Below are 15,305 nucleotides of genomic sequence, written 5' to 3'. Positions count from 1 at the left end.
TCCCCCTGGGTATGCCCACTCTAGTCGGAGCGGGCCAAGTCTTCCTAAGAATAAAGCCAGGCATGAAAAGCGAATCCAGAGACGATATGATGAAATTCTCACAGCATCTGCTATTGCTTGGGTTTAGGTCCAAAGGTACATGCGCTGGGTCCTTAATGTCACGGTATTGAGATGTACTGGGATCTCTAAGAGCTGGGAACAAGTGACAGGTAACTAGGTCAAGGCAGCAGGCTGTCGAAGGACTAAGTTACAGGAGTCAGTTAAGTCTCATGGGACTAGGTCAGTACTCACAAGCACAGACTGTGCGGTATACAAATCTGGTGCTTCTCGCTCAATCTCCCAACGCATGCTCTTCCATATGCACCCACTCATTCACCACGTTCATCGTGTTCCATGGTATTATCTACCCCATGATGCACCGTGTGACCCTTGCCATATGTGGCCCTCGAGCATGGATTCAGCCTACAAAACTATGTGCCAAAGCAGACCTCTTATCCTTCTAAAGTATCCAGTCTTAAGTATTTTATGGTAACAACACAACAAAGATTTCGGCTGTTGGGTTTGAGTTGTAGGTTGTACAGAGACCCGTAAGCTCCTTTCTACTTCCTGTTCACGTTGACTTTCTGGTCCTCGCTATGAAGAGAGCTCTTGCTAAGTCAACTAAGAAAAGCTCCTGTCTGTCTCCCCTCCCACCCCTCCCCCGAAAGCCATCTTCCCTGCCCCAGATAACATCACTCAATAAACTTGATATTTCATTCTTGGAAATAACCCTTCTGAGCTTTATAACAAGAGACTTATCCCGAATCCGGGAGAAGGTGCCACAGTAAGTTCTCAAACGGCTGCTACACTCATCTCCCAGTAAGTCATGTCTGTGAGGTGACGGGAGCAAGGAGGGGGTGCAGAACATGAAACTAAAATCAATGAGCAGTGGGCACAGTTCAAAGAGTCATTCTTCATTTCTTTCTCCTTCCTTCCTTTCTGGCTGATGTACAACAAAGAGCCATTTCCTTCCTTCCTTCCTTCCTTCCTTCCTTCCTTCCTTCCTTCCTTCCTTCCTTCCTTCCTTCCTTCCTTCCCTTTCTAGCTAACCTGCAACTCTATGCAGACAGGAATGGACTTGAACTCAGAGATCCGAATGCCTCTTCATCCCATGTGTTAAGATCAAAGGTGTGTGCCACCATGCCTGGCTTAAACAGCCATTTTCTTAGCTGACACAGACGCATGTTTAGCACACAGGAAAAGGAGGCGACACCAGGTGCAGAGTCTAACTAGTATGTCGGCCAAGCAGGACCGGAAGGTAAGGCAGAGAATTAGGAAGTAAAGGAAGATAAGTATCAGATGGACTGTGAACGCTGATGGGCGTCTTTAATGCAGCACTTGGGAGGTAGAGGCAGGCGGGTCACTGATACTTCAAGCCTGGCTTGGTCTATTCAGCAAGTTCTAGGCCAGCCACAGCTGCAGAGGGAGACCACATCACAAAAAGGAAAAAAGGGAGAAGAATTAGCAATGATATGCAAGAATGTGTGAGCCAGTCACCCTGGACCATTCATTTGCAAGGGGGCAAAGCCAGCAGCCTCCTCTCCTTCCTGGGCCTCCCAGAGAAAAAAATCACGTTTTCCTAATATGCTTATTTCTCCTGAGATGATTTCAAGTTTGCGAGAGCCACAGAAGAACACCCCTCTCTACGCTCTCAGTATGTGTCTGTCTCCCGTGGGTGCGCTTCTCTTTCTGTATCAGTAACCACGAAGCAAACTTGCCATCGAATTCTGTGGAGGCTGTAAGACAGAAGTGGGTTTTGGAGGGTTGAAAAAAATACAAAATTTAAAATATCCCAAGCTCTGTGAACATTACAGGCCACTGGAACTGTGGCAGCCACACACACAGTTTTACTGGTTCTTCGTCACGCCCATCACACATGCCCTGTGGCTGGCTGCTTTGGTACTTCAACAGCTGAGTGAGTGGCCGTGACAGAAACCATACGGCCTCCAAAGCTTTAAAAAAAAAAAAAATTCTCTATTTGGCCCTTTGCCAAAGAAGTTTGCCTCACCCCACCCCACCCCACCCCACCCCTGTGCCAGCTTCTTAGGGAGTTAGTTGTAACCATCATACTTCTCCACAGAAATGTGCATCAGCTGTGATCAATGATATCTGCTCTATTCACATGCAGCTACTAAACCTTGATAGAATACGAGGCTCTCATCTCAGACACCACAACTCACATTTTGGCCAACTGTCCTTTGAAAATGTTTTCGATCACATTTGTTTATTTATCCTATGGGTGGTTGGTTGCTGTCGGCCACAGTGCGTGTCCTGGCTGGTTGTGTGTGTCAACTTGACACAAGCTTGAGTCATCAGAGAGGAAGGAGCCTCAGTTGAGGAAATGCCTCCATGAGATCCAGCTGTAGGGCATTTTCTCAATTAGTGATCAATGGGGGGTGGGGGGCGGTGGGTGGGGGTGGGGGTGGGGGTACAACACCAGCAGTCCATTGTGGGTGGTGCCGTCCCTGGGCTGGTGGTCCTGGGTTCTATAAGAAAACAGACTGAGCAAGCCATTGAGGAACAGTTCAGTAAGCAGCACCCTCCATGGCCTCTGCGTCAGCTCCTGCCTCCAGGTTCCTGCCCTGTTTGAGTTCCTGTCCTGACTTCCTTTAGTGATGAACAGTGCTGTGGAAGTGTAAGCCGAATAAACCCTTTCCTCCCCAACTGGATTTATGGTCGTGGTGTTTTGTTGCAGCAATAAAAACCCTAAGACAGTGCCCACGAGGCCAGAGGGCAGTCCGCAGGAGTGGTTCTCTCTCCTTACATCATGTAGGTCCCGGTAATAGAACTCAGGTCCTCAGGCTTGGGGGCAGGCAAGCACCTTTACCTGCTGAGCCATCCTGCAGCCCAAACTGTCTCTTTTATGGCTTCTGTCCTTCAGCTCTCAGGTCCCATTCAATTTTACACTGAGTATTCATACACATCTTTTTGTCTCTGTAACCTGAACGGAACTTCAACCTCCACCTCTTATGAACTGACATCATTTAGAGAATGTCTCTCGACCTGGATTCCATCTGATGATTCCCGAGGATCTGGTTCTGTTTTTGTAGTGGGCCTGGACGTGATGATGACCTGTGCTCTGAGCTTCCTGTCAGGAGGAACGTGGTGTCTGTGACATCAATTGAGAGTGTTTGGTCACCGTGTCCCTCTGAGTCTCTACTGTTGAGTGATCAACTTTTGCTATTTGTAATTAAGAGGGTATCTCAGGGCCAGGCCTGGAACATAGTTAAGTGCCTGCCTTGCATATGTGAGGCCCCAGCCATAGAAAGGAATAAATAAACACAATGAAATAAACTCTTGAAGAGAGATGGTGTGGAAATGAGTCTTGGATGCTTCAGTGCAACACCTATCTGGAACAAAGGAGAGCCCCCCCCCCCAAGACATCACAGGGAAGGCAGGGGCCCCAGATAGCACTCTAGAAGGTGGGGCCTTTGCAGGGGAGGCTCCAGCATGATAAGGGGCTACACGGCCTCCTGGCCCTCTTCAGTGTCAGCTCCAACCCTGGAGAGATAAGACAAAGGCCGCGGAATCAGCAGCCAGATGCTGACCAGGCCCTCATCAGTGTGAATTAATATTTAATTTCACAAGTCAAACACGAAGACATTATCCTTGTTAAAAATTAAAGCGCCAGCCATGGCTGAAGTCAGCTCTGAAAAGGCCCTTAATCCAGTGGTTCCCAACCTTTGGGTCCCGACCCTTTTGAGGGTCACATATCAGATATCTTGCATATCGGGTATTTGCTTTATGATTCATAACAGGAGCAAAATTACAGTTATGAAGTAGCAACAGAAATCATTTTATGGTTGGGGGGGGATGTCACCAAACATGAGAAATGTATTAAAGGGTCGCAGCTTCAGGGAGGTTGAGAACCATCACAATCGATCTTCTCCCTCTTCCCCAGAAGTCACCACTGTTACCAAATTCTTTATGATTGCGAGGCAGGATCACGCTCTATAGTCATGGCTGACTTCACCTTCACTATGTAGCCCAAGTTGGCCTTGAACTCAAGCAGGGATCCTCCACGGCCTCCCAAGTACCGGGACTACAGGTGTGCTCTCCGGCACCCAGCTACAGGTTTCACCTAGATACTCTGCTCCACGTTCTTGGAGGCTGTAGTCGGTGTGAATGTCTACCACCTTCCTTTCGTTAACAATACATCATGTGTGACGTCTTACGTTCAATGCTCAGCACCCAAATCAAAACTAAAACAAAGCAGTAGAGCGTATGATTGATATAAAAAAAAAAAAACAAAAAAAAACAGGAAACAAATTTAATGTCTAGGAAGTGACGGAGTGGAGATGAGTGTACAGCCCTGAGACGCGGTGGACCTGCCTGTCACCTCCAGAGGTCTCCTCTTACCCCCTTATTATTTACTTCTGTGTAAAAGAATACTCAAGGCCCCTCCCACTCTTTTATTTCCTTATTTATTTTTGAGTGCTAGAGATGGAACCCAGGATACCATGTACGCTGGGCAGGCCTCTATCACTGGGCCACACATTCTCTACACCTGAAACCTGGTCACTCTGAGTAACCCTTCCCCTGCTCCTCCTTCCTTCTACCTGCCTGTTTCGATACACAAGATCGAGCCATTTCTAAATACATACAGAAAACCATACACTGTTGCAAGAAGTAATTGCTCCTAACAGCTCTGGGTGTTTTGTTTTGAGACAATGTCTCCTTGTGAAAACCAGGCTGGCCGAGAACTCAGAGAAGGTTCGCTTGCCTCTGCCTCTCAAGTGCTGGGATTAAAGACGTGCACCACCATGCTTGGCTAAATAAATCTGAGCAGCTTGGCGTGACGACCCAGCAGGACAGGGCACAGGTGACACCACACAGTTCCTAAGACAAGGTCACAGAGGCCCATGCAGCATCCACCTCATTCCCTGGAACAAAGAGTCCCACCACCCCAACGCCCTAATTACACAGAGAACCCAAAAGTCTGAACGTGCATTTGCATAAAGACAAGTTACTCCGGCCAGACACCTGCGGAAAAAAAAAAACACTCCACAAGCTTCTGGCCCTGGCCGCGGTAGTCATGACAGACTTCCAGCAAGGCACAGCTAGTCCTCCAGACCAACTCTAAATTCCTGTGCTCTGTCTAAATTCCCACCCCACCCCCCAGTCCATGAGCTTGAGGCAGTTACTATTATTCTATTCAGTAACACATAATTAAAAGTCAAGGAAAAACGGTGGCCACAACTCTAATAACAGCATTTGCAAAATGGGAGTCTGAAAGATCAGGGTTCAAGGCCAAGATAGGATACAAAAGACCCTGTCTATAAAAAAAAAAAAAAAGTAACCAGGTGGAGTGGTGGTGTACACCTTGAATCCCAGCACTCATAGGCAAAGACAGGTGGCGCTCTCTCTGAGTTGGAGGCCAACCTTGTCCACACAGAGTTCTGGGTTAGCTGGGGATACACATTAAGACCCTGTCTCAAAATACATATGAACCCTCGTTCACACCCCACCTAGAACCTGCCTCAGTCACGTGTGGAAGGAAGGAAGGGAGGGAGGAGCCTCCTTGAATCTCGTTTCACTGGAGGAACCTTTGTTAGAAAAGCACGGTCTTCACGCAAGGGGATCCCCTGCCATGCACTGCCTAACCTCGGGGCTCCCCGAAACCATGTAGGGAGGAGAATCCACACCTCCTTCCCTCTTGCATCCTTCACGCCTCTAAAGCCAACTCCACCTGGGTGACACTGCCAAGTGCCACCTCCAGCTTGGGGTGCAACCTGGCCCCCCTTGAACCACACCAGCAGCTTTATTTAGCTGCTTTCCAGGAGCAGAAATCCTTCACACTCCTTCACGGGTTGGGAGCCTAACGGGGCAGGGTCTCGCCCTAGGACCGAGCGGGAGGCCTGTCCTGAAGGATACTAATCTCATCTCCTTCAACACAAGCCTTGGCTGGACACTGAGTTTCTCCTCTGCTGAGAGTGCATTTTGTACTTCTCTCTGCCCCACTTGCTCATTCTCATCGTAGACGTGCGTATGAGTTAGTTATCAATAACGGCCGCTCCACAGAGTCATTATTAGGCTGCCCTGAAATTGCCTCAGCCAATGAAAGCACTTTATTGCTTTCGGAGTTATTTAGCCTCAGGCAAGTTCTTAAGACGTAGGCAGAAGGCAGCCAGATTCTTCACCAAAATATGCCATGCACGGCCTCTAGCCCAGTTGCTAATATTGTTCCCCTCTGTAACCTCTTGAACTGGATCTCCAATCTCCACTGCCCTCGGCACACTACCACCTTCCAAGCTCCAACGTTCTACTTACAGCATCCAACTGTTTTTCTAGTCCAAAGTTCCCAAGTCCTCCACATTCACCCCAAAAAAACATGGTCAGGTTCTCCACAGCAAGAGCCCACTCTCCGGTACCAACTTCTGTATTAGTTACTTTTCTCCACAGCAAGAGCCCACTCTCCGGTACCAACTTCTGTATTAGTTACTTTTCCGTTACCGTGATACACCACCACAACCAATGCGACTCTCAGAGAGTTCGTTTGGCTTATGGAATAAGAATCATCATGGGCCAGGTGGTGGTGGTGGCGCACACCTTTAATCCCAGCACTTGGGAGGCAGAGCCAGGCGGGTCTCTGTGAGTTCGAGGCCAGCCTGGGCTACAAAGCGAGATCCAGGAAAGGCGCAAAGCTACACAGAGAAACCCTGTCTCAAAAAACCAAAAAAAAAAAAAAAAAAAAAAGAATCATCATGGTAGGGAAGTGTGGCAGCGGGCCAGCAGGGGTGTGTGTGTGTCAGGCAGGAGGCTGAGCGCCCCCATCCTCAAATGCAAGCACAAAGCAGAGCCGGTGAACTGGACATGTTACAAAGCTTTTCATCTCAAAGCCCGCCCCCCCAGTGATGCGCTTCCTCCCGCCCCCCCAACCCTTCTCAAGCACCACCGCCAACCAGGAACCAGGTGTTCAAATGCCCAGGACGATGGAGGACACGCTCATTTGAGTCACCGCACTAGGCAAGCGCTCGACCGCGGAGCCAAATCCTCAGGCCCACAGCTCTCCGCTGACACCCTGTTCGCGGCATCTCTAGCGGGAGGAAAGGGCACTTTTCCTGTTCTCCTTCTGTGCACACAGAGCGCCTCCATCACGCTCAGTCCTATTGTGCCGTGAGCTGCTTCTCCCAGGAGCCAAGACAAACCAAAGATGCCCCCTGTTCCTCTGTGTCGTTAACCAAAATGCAGACAGAAACAACGTAACGGAGGGAGGGTGTTCGGCTCACGGTTCAGAGGATTCCACTTATCGTGGCAGAGAATGTGTGGCAGAGACCTCTCATGTCACTGAGGTTCAGGAGGCAGAGGGGGCTGGACAGGAAGCAGGGGCGGGTATAAACTTGAAAATGCCACCTCTAGGAACCCACTTTCTACCAACCAGGCCCCGGCTCCTAAAGGCTCTATGGCCTTCAGAACAGCATGGCAAGCTCCAGCTCAAGTGAACATGAGCCTGTGGGGGACACTTTGGATTCAGATGACAACATTGTCCATAACTTCCTTTCCTCCAAGTAACCTTGGACTCCTCCTGTGGAGCCAGCTGGCCAGACAGAGACCTTCTGTTGTTTTTGACCAGTGAGGCAGACTTCCAGTGCTATAGATGTCTTTGGAGACCAATCTCTCCCCACGTTCAATCTATGAGATCTGGCTCGGAGTGAGATTGGTCCTGCCTTAGACTCCAGGGCACATGGCCTGGGCCTGGCCAACTAGAGTCTCAACACCCCCCACCGCCAACCCAGCTGGCTGATACAAGGATGGGCATTCAGAACTAAGGACAGTTAGTGTGGGGCTCGTAAGGGACTGTCAGAACAGGGTGGCCTTGTTCCCACTAGCTCGGAAGGTAGTAAGATGGAGGTCCAGAGCTAACAGGGCTGTCCTACCAATGTCTGGATACCTGGGAATGAATCCAGCTAAGGAGAGGAAAGCTGAGAGAGAAATGGAGGCCCTCTTCTGTATCTGGCCCCCTCTGAAATCATGCCCTCGGATGCCCAACTGCACGGGCAAACACACTCCACTGTGCCCTGTGTGGCGTTACCAGTTCTTACTATCTTCACCGCACAGGCAGGGGCCAGAATCCACACTAACGGGACAAGGACCGGAACTTCCCTCCTGGGCAAAGTGAACCACGTCAGGTAAGAAGAGAAACCACGCCGGGCAGCGGTGGCACACGCCTTTAATCCCAGCACTCGGGAGGCAGAGCCAGGCGGATCTCTGTAAGTTCGAGGCCAGCCTGGTCTACAGAGCAAGATCCAGGACAGGCACCAAAACTACACAGAGAAACCCTGTCTCAAAAAACCAAAAAAAAAAAAAAAAAAGAGAGAGAGAGAGAGAAACCACAGACCTTCCTTGGTCTAACGACCAGTCTCTTGCCTAGAGCACTGTTCTCTAAAAAATGCCACAAATAAGGACTTTGAAAGCCACTTGAGCGGTTCCTTCCTCAGGCCAGTAGCTAAGGAGACAGCCAAGCATGAAGATGTCTAAACATTCTTGTGGGGTAGCTTTTCCACCAACTCCAGAAACCAAAGCACTCTTTCTAACAACTTCGCCAATGTGTAAGTTAGGTACTGACAAAGATGTGTACACCATAGACCCTACACATACACGAGCTCACAAAAACGGGTACACGGACAGTTCAGTGACACCTGTTAACTATTATTATTATTATTATTATTATTATTATTATTATTATATGTGTGTGTGAGAGAGAGAGGAGGGTGATGGGGAGACACAGCACGGCATGCACACGGAGGTCAAAGGACAACTTCATGCAGTCAGTTCTCTCCTTCCCCCTTTATGTGGATTCAAAAGATCAAAGTGAGGCTGTCGGGCTTGCCCGGCAAGCACTGTACATCCTGAGACATCTCGCTGGCCCAGTTCAGTGACTTTCAGGCATTTACTAAGGTGTACCATCACCACGTCAAATTTCAGAAATCCCATCACCCACTAAGATTCCCATGTTCTATTAGCAGTCACTGCCCACTTCCTTCTCTCTCCACCCCAGGCTACCACTCTCTTGAGTCTCTACAGAATGCGTCTTTTTGTAGGGGGTAGAGAGACGGCTTGCCCGGTGAGCAAGAGGCCTTGGATTTCATCCTCTTGACACCACTAAACAGGATGTGGTGGCTGAATAAAATGAGGGCATGACTGCTCCGAGGGACGGCTGAGAAGGTTTTTATTGTAGATCTGAGGGAGAGGACAGCCAGAGGCATCTGGAAGAGTCCAGAGCAGGGACCGAACATGGCTAGCAGACTGAACTGGGCCATGACAGGAAAGAGAGAGGGGGAGAGAGAGGGAGTAAGTGCGTGGGGGGTGAGGTGGGGCGGTGTGTGTGTGTGTGTGTGTGTGTGTGTGTGTGTGCGCGCGCGCGCGCGCGCACACACGAAAAGAGGAGAGAGGGCCAAGAGAGAGGGTGCTGAAGAGAACCAAGAGCCAAGAGAGCAAAGAGGCAGCCTGGCAGAAATGGCAGGGGTACACAGGAACGAGAAGCTGGGGGCAGGGAAGCCTGGAAGCTGGAGAAGTTCGTGGTAGGGGGCGCGGCGAGAAGAGCTGGGAGAGCCCGGAGGTCAGCACGAGCTTTGGTATGCTAAGAGGCACCACAGTTAGCCATTTGTCTCGGATTCCTTTGGATCTGACAGTGGCACACACCTCTAATACAGTCTCAGGATTCCAGGGGTGGGGGACAAGAGGATTAGGAATTCAAGACCATCTGGGTGTGGTAGACACTTAGTAATGGGATTGCTGGATGGTAAAGTAAACTCCGTCCTCACCCCGCCACCTGTTTTGAGACAGGGTCTCACCCTGTGACTCTGGCTGACTTGGAAATTGCTATGTAGACCAGGCTGGCCTTAAAACTCCTCTCTGTGAATTCGAGGCCAGCCTGGTCTACCAAGTGAGTTCTAGGACAGCTAGGACTGTTAAACAGAGAAACCCTGTCTTGAAAAAACAAAAACAAAAATAACAAAGAAACAAAAAATCACAAAACAAAACTTTGCCTCCCGAATGCTGGAATTAAAGGCATGTGCTTCCATGTCCATCTTTTTTTTTCCTTCTCATAAAAATAAATTTCTAATTTTTAAAGAAAATACCAGACTGCTGAACTCCATTTTCTTTGTTTATTTTGTTTGTTTTGAGACAGCATTTCTCTTTGTAGCCCTTGCTGTCCTGGATCTCTTGGAAATGGAGGCATGGATGGATGTGAGCCGCCATGTGGGTCGGTGTTCAGAACCAAACTCGGGTCCTCTGTGAGAGCAGCCAATGCTCTAACCACTGAGCCGTCTCTCCAGGCCCCGTAGCTTTTGCTCTTGGCAAGTAAGAGTCTTAGCCTTTGACTCTTCTCTGGCCGCGTTTTCTCTATGACTACCTGCCCCCTCCCAGCACCTCCATCTTTAGGTAGTCTATGATACATCGCATGCTTTTGTTTGTATGTTTGAATTGCTCTCAAACTAGACCGTCAGGGACCTGGGCTTGCTTGGGTCTGTGGAATAGAGTCCTCTACACAGCTGTCTGTCTGCCATGCTACTCCCAACACTCTGGATTATTTTTAGAAGTAGCAACTTGATGTGGGAGTCAATCATGTTTAATAAGCTGGTTTAAAAAGCAAACGGTTATGTCTGCGGAGAGCTAGCTCCCAGTTTGGGGTGAGTTATCTCCCATGTTCCAACCCACTATTAAAGGGAGAAGTAAAATGAAGTTCAGGTCTGGCAGTGGTGGCGCACACCTTTAATCCCAGCACTCGGGAGGCAGAGGCAGGTGGATCTCTGTGAGTTCGAGGCCAGCCTGGTCTACAGAGTGAGATCCAGGACAGCCAGGGCTACACAGAGAAACCCTGTCTTGAAAAAACAAAACACAATTACAGACAACCCCATAGTTAGCAGCCACCTTCCACCCCCAGTGTAAGAACTATAGTGCCAATGTTAGTGCACACCTAGCGTCCCTGCACTTGGTAGGTGCAGGCAGGGGGATTAGGAATTTAAGGCCATTCTTGGCTATCTATGAAGTTTAAACATGTACCGGGCTATGTGATGTAGTGGGTAGCCATTCCAGCTTTGATCTGGAAGTTCCAACCCCCATTGAGACTTCGGCAACTGTCACGCCTACAAGGCGGGGCCAAGGGAGGCGCCTGGAGACCTGAGATCTGGATGGGCTGTGCTCTCACTTGGTTCTGGGACCCTGGACAGTGAAGGTGTGCCAAGCAGAGCTCCAGAGAACACCACTGGACTGCGATACACCTTCCCCAGATCCCGCGACCTACCTATCCCTTAATTTGTAAGTTACGCCATTAAATAAATCTCCTTTTAACTACGTGGAGTGGCCTTAATAATTTCACCAACAATGTGAGACACTCACCCCAAACCAAAATCCTACAGTGCACAGAGAGTTGACAGGTCAAACATCCTTCTTAAACGGGATTCCTACCCTCCCCACAAAGTGAGAGGTGACTCACTTTTGCTGGTTTATTTCTGTACCCCGTTCCCACCCTGGATCAGTTCTACTTTTCTTCGATCCCTATGTGCTGCCCATCTCGGGCTCCCTTGCTCTGCATGCTTGGTCGATGGGCCTGAGCAGAGGACTGGGGGGCAGAGAGAAGAGAGGCTGTGGTGTGGCTTCCTCCTGTGTCCGGCATCAATCAATGATGACAGCTCTGGACTGCAGCTCCGGCCAAGGTCAGAGAGCAGGACCTTCCCAGCCTTCACCCTTCACACTTCCGTCTAGACCTGAACCGGGGGGAGGGGAGGATGAGGGGGCTCAATTTAAACTATGCACATTTGAAAACCAACTCTCACTAACACTTTTTTTTTGTTTTTTTGTTTTTTTTTTTTTTTTTTTTTGTTTTTTTGTTTTTTTTTTTTCGAGACAGAGTTTCTCTGTGTAGCTTTGCGCCTTTCCTGGAACTCACTCTGTAGACCAGGCTGGCCTCGAACTCACAGAGATCCGCCTGCCTCTGCCTCCCGAGTGCTGGGAGTAAAGATATGCACCACCACCGCCCGGCAATCCCTAACACTCTTAATAGATCCATTTGCTTTTTCCCAGGGCCCTCTACACTACACTCAATTGGAATGGTTCTGTTTTTGAGGCAGGGTCTCCAGTAGCCCAGGCTGGCTAATACAGCTGAGGATGACTTTGAACTCCTGACTCACTCTTGCTTTGGCTTTCCCAGTGCTGGGATTTCAGGTGTGAGCTTCCGTACCAGCAGAATGTAGACTTTACTATCTCTTGCAAGTCTTTTCCTTGAGCTACACTACACACACAGTATCATTAGGCAATACGGTGTATTGGTTTGAGTAGTCTGGGCTCCATTATAAATGCCATTTTCTGAGCCCAGGGAATAGCAATATGATGCTATGGCTCAGTGAAGGGGTGCCCGCCGCTAAGCCTGACAACCTGAATTCAATTCCCAGAACACACATGGTAGAAGGGGAAACCTACTCCCACAAGTTGTCTTCCGACCTCCACACAAGCACTAAAGCACACACACACACACATTCACGCACACACACACTAGTTGTCCCCTGACCTCCACACAAGCACTAAAGACACTAGTCCCCTGACCTCCATACAAGCACTAAAGCACACAGGCATGCACACACACACACAAACACTAGTTGTCTTCTGACCTCCACACAAGCACTAAAGCACACAGGCATGCACGCATGCACACACACACACACACACACACACACACACACACACTTGTCCTCTGACCTCCACAAGCGCACTGTAGCCTCTGCCCCATCCATAACAAATCAATTTAACAAAACAACCCACCTAACAACAGCAACATGTAGAAGAGACTGCATTTGAATTAAAAACACACACACCAAAAGGCTAACAGCTCTGTGAGCCAGGACACCCCTAGCATCGTTCCCTCTTGCCTAATTGCCACCTGCCACCCTTAGAGGACACAAACAAGCGAGGTTCCGATGTAGGCACAAATCCAGGCCACCTCTCTGCTCCTCTGAGGCCCCATGTTCCGCCCCAGTGGGAAGGTGAGGTTAACGACTCCAGGTCCCAGCTCGACTGTGAAACATCTGGAAACGCCTTCTCAACACAACAATGCACGCAGTTCAAGATCCAGAACAGGGAAGCCAGACCTCCTCGTCCACATCTCTCAGAGGAACCTCCAGACTGATGAATCTCCTGGCACCTACAGACAAGCACCGGCCCGGAGGCACCAGAAGGTGGTGTCAATCCAGCAGACTGCTTCAGCGCCAGGGCCACCGCGGGAGCGTATACCGCCATATAGCTGTGCTGCGTGCTGGTACTAAACTTCTAAGAGATTACTGTCATATAGCCTGGTGCCCAAGAAAGCATCTTGGAGCAGACTTTCTGATGCTCGCTCTCCCGAAGGAGGACCTATCACCATGGCAACACAACCAAACACGGCAGGTTCACTCCACCTCAAGCATGTCGTTCCCATACTGGGAAATATTCTGAGTCATGTGCCAGGAGTGACAGGTGATGTCTGCCACAGGACAGTGGGTAGGACTACCTGCACGGGTGTTCAGCAAGGGAGGCAGGGTAAGACAATGGGTAAGTGATGACATTCTGCGATCCCACGGGCTGACGTCAGAGGCGCACCCGCCACTCACTAGCTGAGTTAAGGCCACCTCTCTTGCCTCAGTTTCCTCAGCCGGATAAAGGCTGAGAGGCGAGGTCTGTGTGACATGGTCCCCAAGATAGGACGTCATCAGAAAGCTATGACATCGTCAGAAAGCATGGCAGGCGACCCGGGATCTGACATTTCGCTGTTTCCCCGACACTTTCAACTGTCCTCATTTGAGGGGAGGACTATCATGACACACGGTTTGAGAATCACAGATAAAGACAATTTCTATTTTTTTTTTTTTAACTTCTGTTATTTTGGTTTCCTTCTATGGAATCACCCCTCTCCATCCCCACCTACTCCACGGACCACTACTCCCAGACTCCAGAGGCAAACCTGAGGTATGACCAGTGCCTAGTCAGAAAGCTGGCCTTGAGCTCATCATGATCCTCCTGCCTCAGCTCCTGAAGGCTGGGATTTTAAATGTGTGCCACCATCCTGGCTCCAGCGACCATCACCACATCAAGGAAGAAGGGTGACAGGTAAAGAATGAAATGACCAGACAAAGAGAGACACAGACGACCATAAACAGAGCTCCTGGATCCAGCCTTGCTGAAAGTCATTGCAACTGGACTTCCCAACCCAGGAGTCCATAAACTCCCTCTCGGGCTGAAAACCAGCAGAACTGGGTTCTGTCGACAAGAGTTATAACTAAGAGTCTTGATCGGGCATAAGGAAGTTCCACACAAACGAAAGAGACTCGGCAAGTTCAAAACTTTTCTTCGGAGGGTAAAAGTACTTGCCACCAAGCCTGGAACCCACGTGGAAGAAAGAAGAAAACCGACTCCTTCCTATAAGTGGTCCTTGGACCCCCACACATCTGCCATGGCACACAAGCTCTCTCTCACACGAGTAAACAAGTGTAAAAAACAAACAAAAAACATAAAATTTTTCTTCTGGCGCTTTAAGGAATTCTCAGATACTTCGGCGCTTCCTGTGTTAGCAGTACAAGAGCACCTGACTCAAACCATAGACCTGTGTTCAAATTCTGACTTGGAGAATTTTTTTTTCTTTCTTATTTTAAGACAGGATGTCTCTACGTATCTATCCTGGAACTTACTCTGTAGAGTAGGCTGGCCTCTCAAACTCACAGCAGTCCTCCTGCCTCTGCCTCCTGAGTGCTGGGATTAAGGGCGCCACCATGCCCTGACACCTTGAGTATTTTCAAGTCCTCAGCTCTACTCTCCTTATGTCGAGAAAGGAGCGGGCTGTTGCTTGGATTAAACAGGAATCCATGCGGCGCATGGTTCACTATGGCACAGGGTGACATTACTGCTAGCCCGTGTCAAGCCGAGTGGTGGCTTGCTGCAGGTCAGATGATAGCGACAGAGCAAGGACCCCGGCCGGGTAACCCCAACTCCACATCCAGTGTTCTTTCTACTGCGCCTGCTTCTAAAGTGAGAGGTTCCCAGGGCAACCAACATAAAAGAGCAGCCGCGGCCAACGAAAGACACTCACCTCTACACGACTCTGCCTTGTGAACACGTTAGAGTACAGACGTGGCCTGGTAGAGTGGCACACGTCTTTAATCCCAGCACTAGGGAGGCAAAGGCAGGAGACCTCTGTGAGTTCAAGGCCAGCCTGGACTCTCTAGAGAGTTCTAGGACAGCCAGAGCTACATACAGAGATCTTGCCTTTTGCCCCGAGAGAGAGAGACAGACAGACA

General features: G+C 49.6%; 1 protein-coding gene and 1 long non-coding RNA gene across 2 annotated transcripts in view; one reads left to right on the top strand and one right to left on the bottom strand.

Moving 5' to 3' along the window:
* The window catches only part of Tmem120b (transmembrane protein 120B), a 42,522-nt gene that overhangs the window by 22,985 nt on the left and 4,232 nt on the right, over positions 1-15,305 (bottom strand). The window lies entirely within an intron of this gene.
* On the top strand, positions 13,418-14,486 carry LOC131898097 (uncharacterized). Its single transcript, XR_009375845.1, has 3 exons — positions 13,418-13,491; positions 13,961-13,980; positions 14,041-14,486. It is a non-coding gene; the product is annotated as an uncharacterized LOC131898097 (long non-coding RNA).

This window comes from Peromyscus eremicus, chromosome 23 (assembly GCF_949786415.1).
Source record: "Peromyscus eremicus chromosome 23, PerEre_H2_v1, whole genome shotgun sequence".
In the NCBI taxonomy this organism is placed as follows: domain Eukaryota; kingdom Metazoa; phylum Chordata; class Mammalia; order Rodentia; family Cricetidae; genus Peromyscus; species Peromyscus eremicus.
Note: the sequence above shows the minus strand (reverse complement) of the source record. Positions and strands in the feature narration are given on the sequence as shown.